This window comes from Heterocephalus glaber, unplaced genomic scaffold (genome assembly GCF_053883595.1).
Source record: "Heterocephalus glaber isolate CG9 unplaced genomic scaffold, H.glaber_assembly_v1.0 deba00001175, whole genome shotgun sequence".
NCBI lineage: Eukaryota > Metazoa > Chordata > Mammalia > Rodentia > Bathyergidae > Heterocephalus > Heterocephalus glaber.
In genome coordinates this window covers 1423808-1431224 of record NW_028258207.1, presented here as the reverse complement: position 1 = coordinate 1431224, position 7417 = coordinate 1423808, and the positions used below count along the sequence as shown (strand labels likewise).

The 7417-nt window shown below is 50.9% G+C and overlaps 1 pseudogene; it reads right to left on the bottom strand.

Moving 5' to 3' along the window:
• Positions 1-667: 667 nt before the first annotated feature.
• Positions 668-4279, bottom strand: LOC147828249 (nuclear cap-binding protein subunit 2 pseudogene; annotated as a pseudogene).
• Between the last annotated feature and the right edge of the window lie 3138 nt (positions 4280-7417).

Below are 7417 nucleotides of genomic sequence, written 5' to 3'. Positions count from 1 at the left end.
AAGCAGTGGGGCCTTTGGAAGGTGCGGGGTGAGCGTCCGTCTCCTGAGGTTCTTCGGTCTAGGAAGGGAGCGCAGGCCGGAAGGATGAGCAGCAGAAGCAGAGCGGGGGTGAAGGCATCGCGTCCCCGGGCGGGCGGGGCGGCCGGGCGTGAGTGGGGAGCGGCGGGGCGGGGCCGCAGGGCGCCGCCCAGGAGCAGGAGGGTGGGAGGAAGGTGGGCCGAGCGCAGTTGAAGGAGACAAAGGCTGGGCCGGGAAGGTGAGGAGCTCGCTCCAGGGCGTCGGAGTTGGACGGTGGGACGCACACAGGGCTGCCCCGAGGAGGGCGGCTCTTCCGGAAGGGGGCGGGGTGGGGTGAACGGGGAGGAGCACCGGAAGGTCGCTGCTGGGCCGCCGGGAGAGCGCGGCCCGAGAAGCCGCCGGAGAGGGTCCCGCCACGTCCTGCCGGAGGGAGGGGAGGTGCCTGCCAGGACACCGAGAGGGAGGGCCTGGGGCCCGGGGCCCAGAAGCGCAGGAGCCGCGCAGTGGCGTCAGCAGGGCGGTCGATCTGGGGCACTGAGGTTCAGAGCATGGTTCCGGGTGCCCAGGTGGCGAAGCCCAACCGACCTCCACTGCTGCTTGACAAAGTTCCAGCGGGGGAAAGAAGGGTGGAACACATCGCACCCTCATGTGTTATTTTTTCTTGCCATAATGTTTGTAATCGTTACTCTGGTCACAGGAGTCATTGTGTTTGTGACTCACAACAAACTCTCCATGAGGCACATTGGTCATGATATATTGAAATCCGATCTGGCTCACAAGTCCCAAATTCCACTTTCTCTTAGTTCTATTGCCACATCCACTCCTAAAGAAACCTCTCCTAAAACCCCCTCTGTTTCCCCCACTACTATAACTCCCCCTCTTATTGCTGACATTCTTTTGACTAAAGGGGTCTTATGAGGAGATTGGAAGGACAGACTTTAGATGTAAGAAATAGTGAGAAATGAAAAATAGAAAGAACGTTAAGACAGGTAAATGCATTAAGGAGACAAGTTACTCAGTATTTCTCAAAGTGCTGTAAATATCTCCTGCTCATGGACTATGAACCTAAATGACATTTAGTTAAGATGAATAGAGGTAAAGTAAAATAGAGAGCTAATAGCAAACTATATTAACCATTGTGCAGTTTCTCAAGGGCCAGCTGGCGACCACAAGTTTGACACTTAGTTGATTAAATCTTGCTTGTATCCCCCGCTGATATAAAGATTTTGATTAAGTTACTTTCTGTTCTGTTTAGGTGTGGGTAAATAAGGGGACAATTGTAATTTTTAAATATGTAGTCATGACGTTCAATGAAATGAAACAGCTTAGAGGAATTGTACTTTGTTTAGCAAGAAAATAACCTTTACTTCAATAGAAATTGCTAAGGCAACTTAAAATGTAAACATGTTCCGCCCAATGCCTCCCAGCTATTGCTTAAAGAGATAAAAATAAATCAGACCCGGAGACTTCTCAGAGGGAACCTGAACATTGCTTGTGAAGGTGCTTTTCTCATCACCGGCCCAGGACATCTCCCCTTCCTACCCTGTATCGACTGCACATCGACTGCAGCTGGTCTGCGGCACCCAGGAACCCAAGTGCAGTCCTGGCCGTTCACCTCCTGAGCCCAGCAGCCAACGGTGTCCGCCCTCCTGCCGCCGCACACCTATGCCTACTCAGCTTCTGTCCCAGACTCATGATCAAAAGTACGATGCACATGGCCAACAGGTGCGCAGCGGGAGGCGCTTCCTCGAGCTCTTGCAGTGTGATCGGGAATCCCTGCCTGGAAATACACAGCGCTACTTTCTTGCACCTACTGTTATCCTGTCCATGTGAGCATTTATTTAGAAGCTCCTTTAAGTTCTCAAAAGTGGTCCCCTGATGTGGTCAGCAGAGCTCTAAGAGAGCCGGGATTCCCTCCCCCTGGTGGGCCTGACCGGGAAACCCTGCCCCTGAGTGCGAACAGGACCTGCGTCTGACAGGAGGCCACTCCAGGGCTCCGAGAAGAAGGGAGTTTCCTGCTGGATCTGGGTCCATACCAGGTTGACTTTGAGTTGATCCAAAAGGAGATTATTTGAGCTGGGCCCTTCTTCAATGAACAAACTTAAACCCTGAAAGAAATATATTTTTTTGACAATAAGTTGGTCCAACTTTATTGTAATCTATTACAAAAGACAAATAAGAACCAATATCTTTGGTTTTAAGGCCTTTAGAAATCTGAGTTACATCTTACTACAGAAGAATATAAATTAGTTCAAAGTACAGTGTAAAAACAAATGTTTACAAATGAACAGTGTATCATTAGATGTTTGTAAATGGTTTCTTCTTACTTCACAACTATCAACAGTGCTTTAAAAAATTCCAATAACCAGTTTGGAATTGACTGACAAAACCCACACTTGTCTAACATGAAAGATGTTCACAGTAGAATACTCTGGCCACAACCTTCACATACTACTGGATGTTGGAAGCTGCTCTGTTGCTAGATGAAAACATTTTGTATTTTTTCTAATTAGGGAAAATTATATTCACACATAAGAAATCATCTCTTGCTTTACAAATGCAAGATAAATTCTTTGGGGGTCTCCATGTTAGAGGGACTTTTTTAGTCTGAGGCAAAACATCATATCTTTTGAAAAATGTATTTAGCAGAACTCAAGTCCCGCACTAAAGCACAGAACTGGGGTGGAGGGAGTCCTGAGACCTGAGGCTTTTGTGCAAATACTTGGGAAGGTCAAAGTTTGCCTCTAGAAATTAGAATTCAACATAGAAAACAAATGCAGTTGTCAGACAACTCTTCTTAATTTACAGCAAAACTATACAACATAGCAAAACTCCATTTTACCCTAAAACAACTTTACATCTTGCAAACTTCAAATTTAAAAAGAATCGTTTCAGGTTCCAGTGTAGATCACTTAGACTCTAGCATCAGAAAATAAGCTTTCACATTTTTCTAGTCTTCCTGTAAGTGTGGTATTTTGGGCTGACAGAGTAACATCCTAGGCTGAGTCTGCTGCTGAGGAACACGTTTCTTTTTGCTCCTACCACCGAACTCCATCCCCAGCCACAAGGAACACCCTTTTTGATCTGGTAACAAAAAATGGTTCTGGTAACTTTTTCAGCAGTTGCCGGGAGGGAGGGAGGGAGTTTTGCACTAATAGGGCTCCTGCCGCTCCCCGCATTTGTTCGAGTTTTCCGTAGTCCCCTCTTCCCGCGTCACGGTCCAGCTGGTACCCGTCTCGAGCCTGGCCTCCAGATTGCCCGCCCGTACTGCCTGCCCTCCTTGAAGCCTGCATCCCAGTCTGTGCGAATGATCCTGTCGTCCGGACGAGTTCCGTTCATGAAACGCACGGCATTTTCTGCATCTGCTCTCGAATAGTATTCCACAACACAGAAGCTGCATGCAGCAGTTTTTTTCATTTTATCCAAACCCATAATGATCTTCTTTATGTCATCACTCTTGCTGAAGAGTTCATAAATTTGTTCTTCAGTTGTGGAAAAGGGAAGATTTCCGACATACAATGTGCAACTTTTCTTCAGTAATTCCTCTTGCTCTTCATTGTCACCCGGAAGTGCCGGTCCCGTACTGCTCAGCTCCACGTAGGAGTCGATGCGCAATGCCTTCAAGAGGCCGCCGGACATGAGGCTTAGACCTAGAGCAAGAAATATCTTTTGAAGGCCTCGGAATGAAGAACATGTCCCTTCGGGGAGCGAGGCCGTGGAGGGGCCACACGGCGAGGTCCTGCGGTGGGCTCTAGTCTGGCTGGGATCCAGTGAGGAAGCACCGGGCCGCGTCCTACACCCGCCAGGACCGCGCTCTGCTCTCAGCGGCTGCCCAAGCTCCAACTGGAATGGAGCGCGGCCCAGCCGCTGCCCAAGGAGACCTGGGCGATGAACCCAGGCAACCTGGGAGTCACACTGTCTATTCTCAGAGCTACTACATTTGCAGCAGTCTGCAGTGGGGCAGCCAGGGCCGACACATCCGGGAACTCCTTAGAGGGGCCCGTCCTTCGCTCCTTCCCTCTCCCGACTCGGACGCCCTGCTGGGGTCCAGAGCCCGAGTAACAGCCCCACTAGAGCTCCAGGTCGCAGCGTCTCCGGGCCACAGATCTCACGTGGCTGTCGCGGTAACACCCAGGGATAAGTGCGGTGACCCTTGAGGGCCACCGTACAGGGGAACCGGCGTACAGACGTACGGTCCTGCAGTGGGGGGGCGAGCGGAGGCGGAGCTGGGAGTAGATCCGCAGCGTGCGCTTGCTGAGGCTGGGCCGAGGCCCTTCTCCATCAGACAGCACAGCCCGTCAAAGCGCCCCCTGGCTGCAGGGACATTTTATGACATCAGTGAAGAAGCAGACTCCGGAAGCCGGGCAGCAGGAAGGGGCAGGGTGAAGATGGCCGGACGCGGAGTGGGCGCCAGCCTGCCCGCCTTCGGCTGTGGCCACAGGGACAGTGGTCTCCCAGCCTTCAGCCCCGCCAGGGTCCGAGCAGCAGTGGGAAGATGCCACGGACCGGCGCGGGCACAGCCCATGTCGGAACCGCCCGGAGGGCACGGCGTCCCCAGCACCCGATGCTGTTTCGTTCACCCGGTGCTCCAGGTGTCTCCAGACACCCTGGCATTTCTGGGCCCCTCCTCTCGGGCCGGCTGCCAGGGCTCCTCTGCAGCAGGGCCTGGAGTCTCGGGAACACGCCCTGCCTGAGCCCCGGCCCGTGCCCCTGCCTGAGGCAGGAATGTGCTTCCCAGATGGGAGCCACCTCCCTTCCTCAGGGACAGCGCTGGAGTCAGTCTCCTTCTTGCCTCTCCGGTGTGGCCAGGCCTCCTCCGTCCTCCTACAAGAGCCCAGAAGAGAGCAGATGCCAAGCAGGCCAGGGAGCCAGGCCCAGGCCATAGAGGTAGTGTTTGAGTCCTCTGGTCCTCTTTCCAGGGTTGTCCCCAGGACTTCCCCTGGCATTGAGACATCTGAGGTGGGGACGCGGGACAGAAGCACAGGGACAAAGATTCCCTTCCAAAGCGCACAGCTCATGTGTTTCTGGCTCTTTTATGGGGGTCTCCTGGATAAAACCCCAAACGTGATTCCGTGGCCTAGAATGGGTTCTTGGAGCTCAGGATACTTGGAGGAGAACAGCAAGCGCCAGAGAGTGTCTTCCTCTGCCTTCTGGTCCTCAGTGTCTCGCACTAGCCTCTCCTTTGTGCTCCGGTGACCTGAAAAGCGATGCTGAGCTTCTGGAAGTCTGAAGAGGTGACACAGGACAGAACCCTGTCTGACGGGCTTGCAGCCGGTCGTGGACCAGCTCAGGGCTATGACAAACACCGTCCAAGGGCTGTGGTCGACAGCCACACAGGAGGCGTCTGTAGCCACCTTCACATGCATTTCTAGCTCAGGATAAGGTGGGGGAGACACTGCTTTCCCGCCTCAGCTGAGAACGTGGATGATGTGAACAATACCCGAGTCTGGGCAGGTGAGAAGAAGAGGTCAAGAAGAGAGGAAGCGGGGGGCGGACCCCAAGGCCAAGGGTGGCGTGGAGCCCACTCTGCCAGCCCCAGGGCGGCCCTGGGGTGCCTGTGCAGGTCGAGGGCCAGGGTCTTCCCTACCAGCCCCTGGTTTTTAAAAATCTCATTGTCTCCTGGGATGGCTGCTGCAGACTCAAGCCAGGAATGCCAGTGGGCATGGATGAAAATAGCCTGAGAGGAGCCTGCTCTGCACAGCGGAGGACCCCAAGATGTGCCCCAGAGACAGAAACCCTCTGACCTCACTGCCTGGATGGAGCAATCCAGACGGAGGCTTCCGGGGGTGCTGCTGTCCTGGCCACCACACTGCCCCTCTGGGGTTCTTCCCCTCTAGTCCAGCGAGGCTCTCAGTCAGCACAAGGCAGGAAAAGGAAGTTGGAGGCTTAGGGATTGGGAAAGAATAACACAAACACTGCCCCGCCTGCAGATGACCTAGTGGTTGCTGTGGGAAGTCCCTGGAAGTGTACAAAGAAACCTTCAAGAACAAATGAGGTGAGTATGGCTGAAGGATACAAGATTGACCAAGAAAAGTGAGTCGTATTTCTGTACACTGGAGATAAATGCATGGGATCAAAGTGATATGTGCATCACTTGTGATTGCTCACAAAGGAAATATTTAGGTGTAAATCTAACAACTTGCCCAGGACTTTAGGCTGAAAACTACAAAATGCTAGCAAATAAATCAAAGGTCTAAATAAATAGACATGCAATATTCACGATTGAAACGTGCAGTGCAGAAAAGATGTCATTTCTCTATAAATTGGCTATCGGTAAACAATTCCTGTTAAAATTTCAGTATTTTTCCTGTGTAAGAAGGCAAAGGAGTAAAATAGCCAAATAATGTCTGTTAAAGTGGGAGGAAATAGCTAATGATTCTAAGATTTCCTATCTGGCTTTATTTCCAGTCATCATGGCAGTGCATTATTGGCAGAGGTATATTGGTCTGTGGATCAGCAGAACAGAGCCCAGAGGTAAATCAGACCAGTTTTTGGCAAAGCTGAAACAACAATTCAAGGACACAACAATCATCTTTCAGCAGTGTTTGGGAAATTAGATATCCACACACAGACAGAAACAAACGAGAACCTCAGCCTTGATCTCACACCCTAATAAAAACTCATTCAGGGATCCCAGTCTTAAATGTAAATCTTAAAACTATACAAGACAGAGTAAAAGAAAACATAGATGTTGAGTTTGGTGATGACTCTAGGTACAAAAGAGTCATGATCCATGAAAGAAAACTGATAAACTGGAAATCACTAAAATTAAAAATTTCTATTCTATCTGAGACAGTGTCACCCTAAAGATAAAATAAGCCTTAGACTTAGAGAAAATGTTTGCAGAAGACAGGGCTGATACAGTAGTTCTCCTAAATACACACATGTCTTAAATCCAATGCTAAGAAAACAAACAGCCTGATTTTAAAAAGTAGGCTGAAGACCTGAACAGACACTTCCCCAAAGAGGACACAGATGGAAAGAACGCGTGGAAACTGGTCCACGGGCACAGATCTGAGACCTGCAACTCGGTAAAAATTCTTAGATACCAAACCTATGCCAGGATGGAAAAGAAAAATCCCTAAGCGGACATCACCAGATGTAAACTTCTGGCCTGAGAAAGGCCCCGTGGGGAGCAGGAGGGCATCGAGGTACTTGGGGAAAGGATTCGAAGACCACGTGTGACAAAGGACTCAATAGAACAATAGGACACAGGGAGGCGGGTCTTTTGCAAAAGGGAGGGAACCAGGAGGAGGCAGGGGCTGGGGGGAGGACATAAAAGGAAGGAAGATGCAGTGTGCATGCACCAGCTCTCCAGGAGGAGCGAGGGTTACATCCTGCAAACAGGAACTGATAAAAAATGTAAAAATGCAAAGCACACTAAACTCTCAAAGCAAAA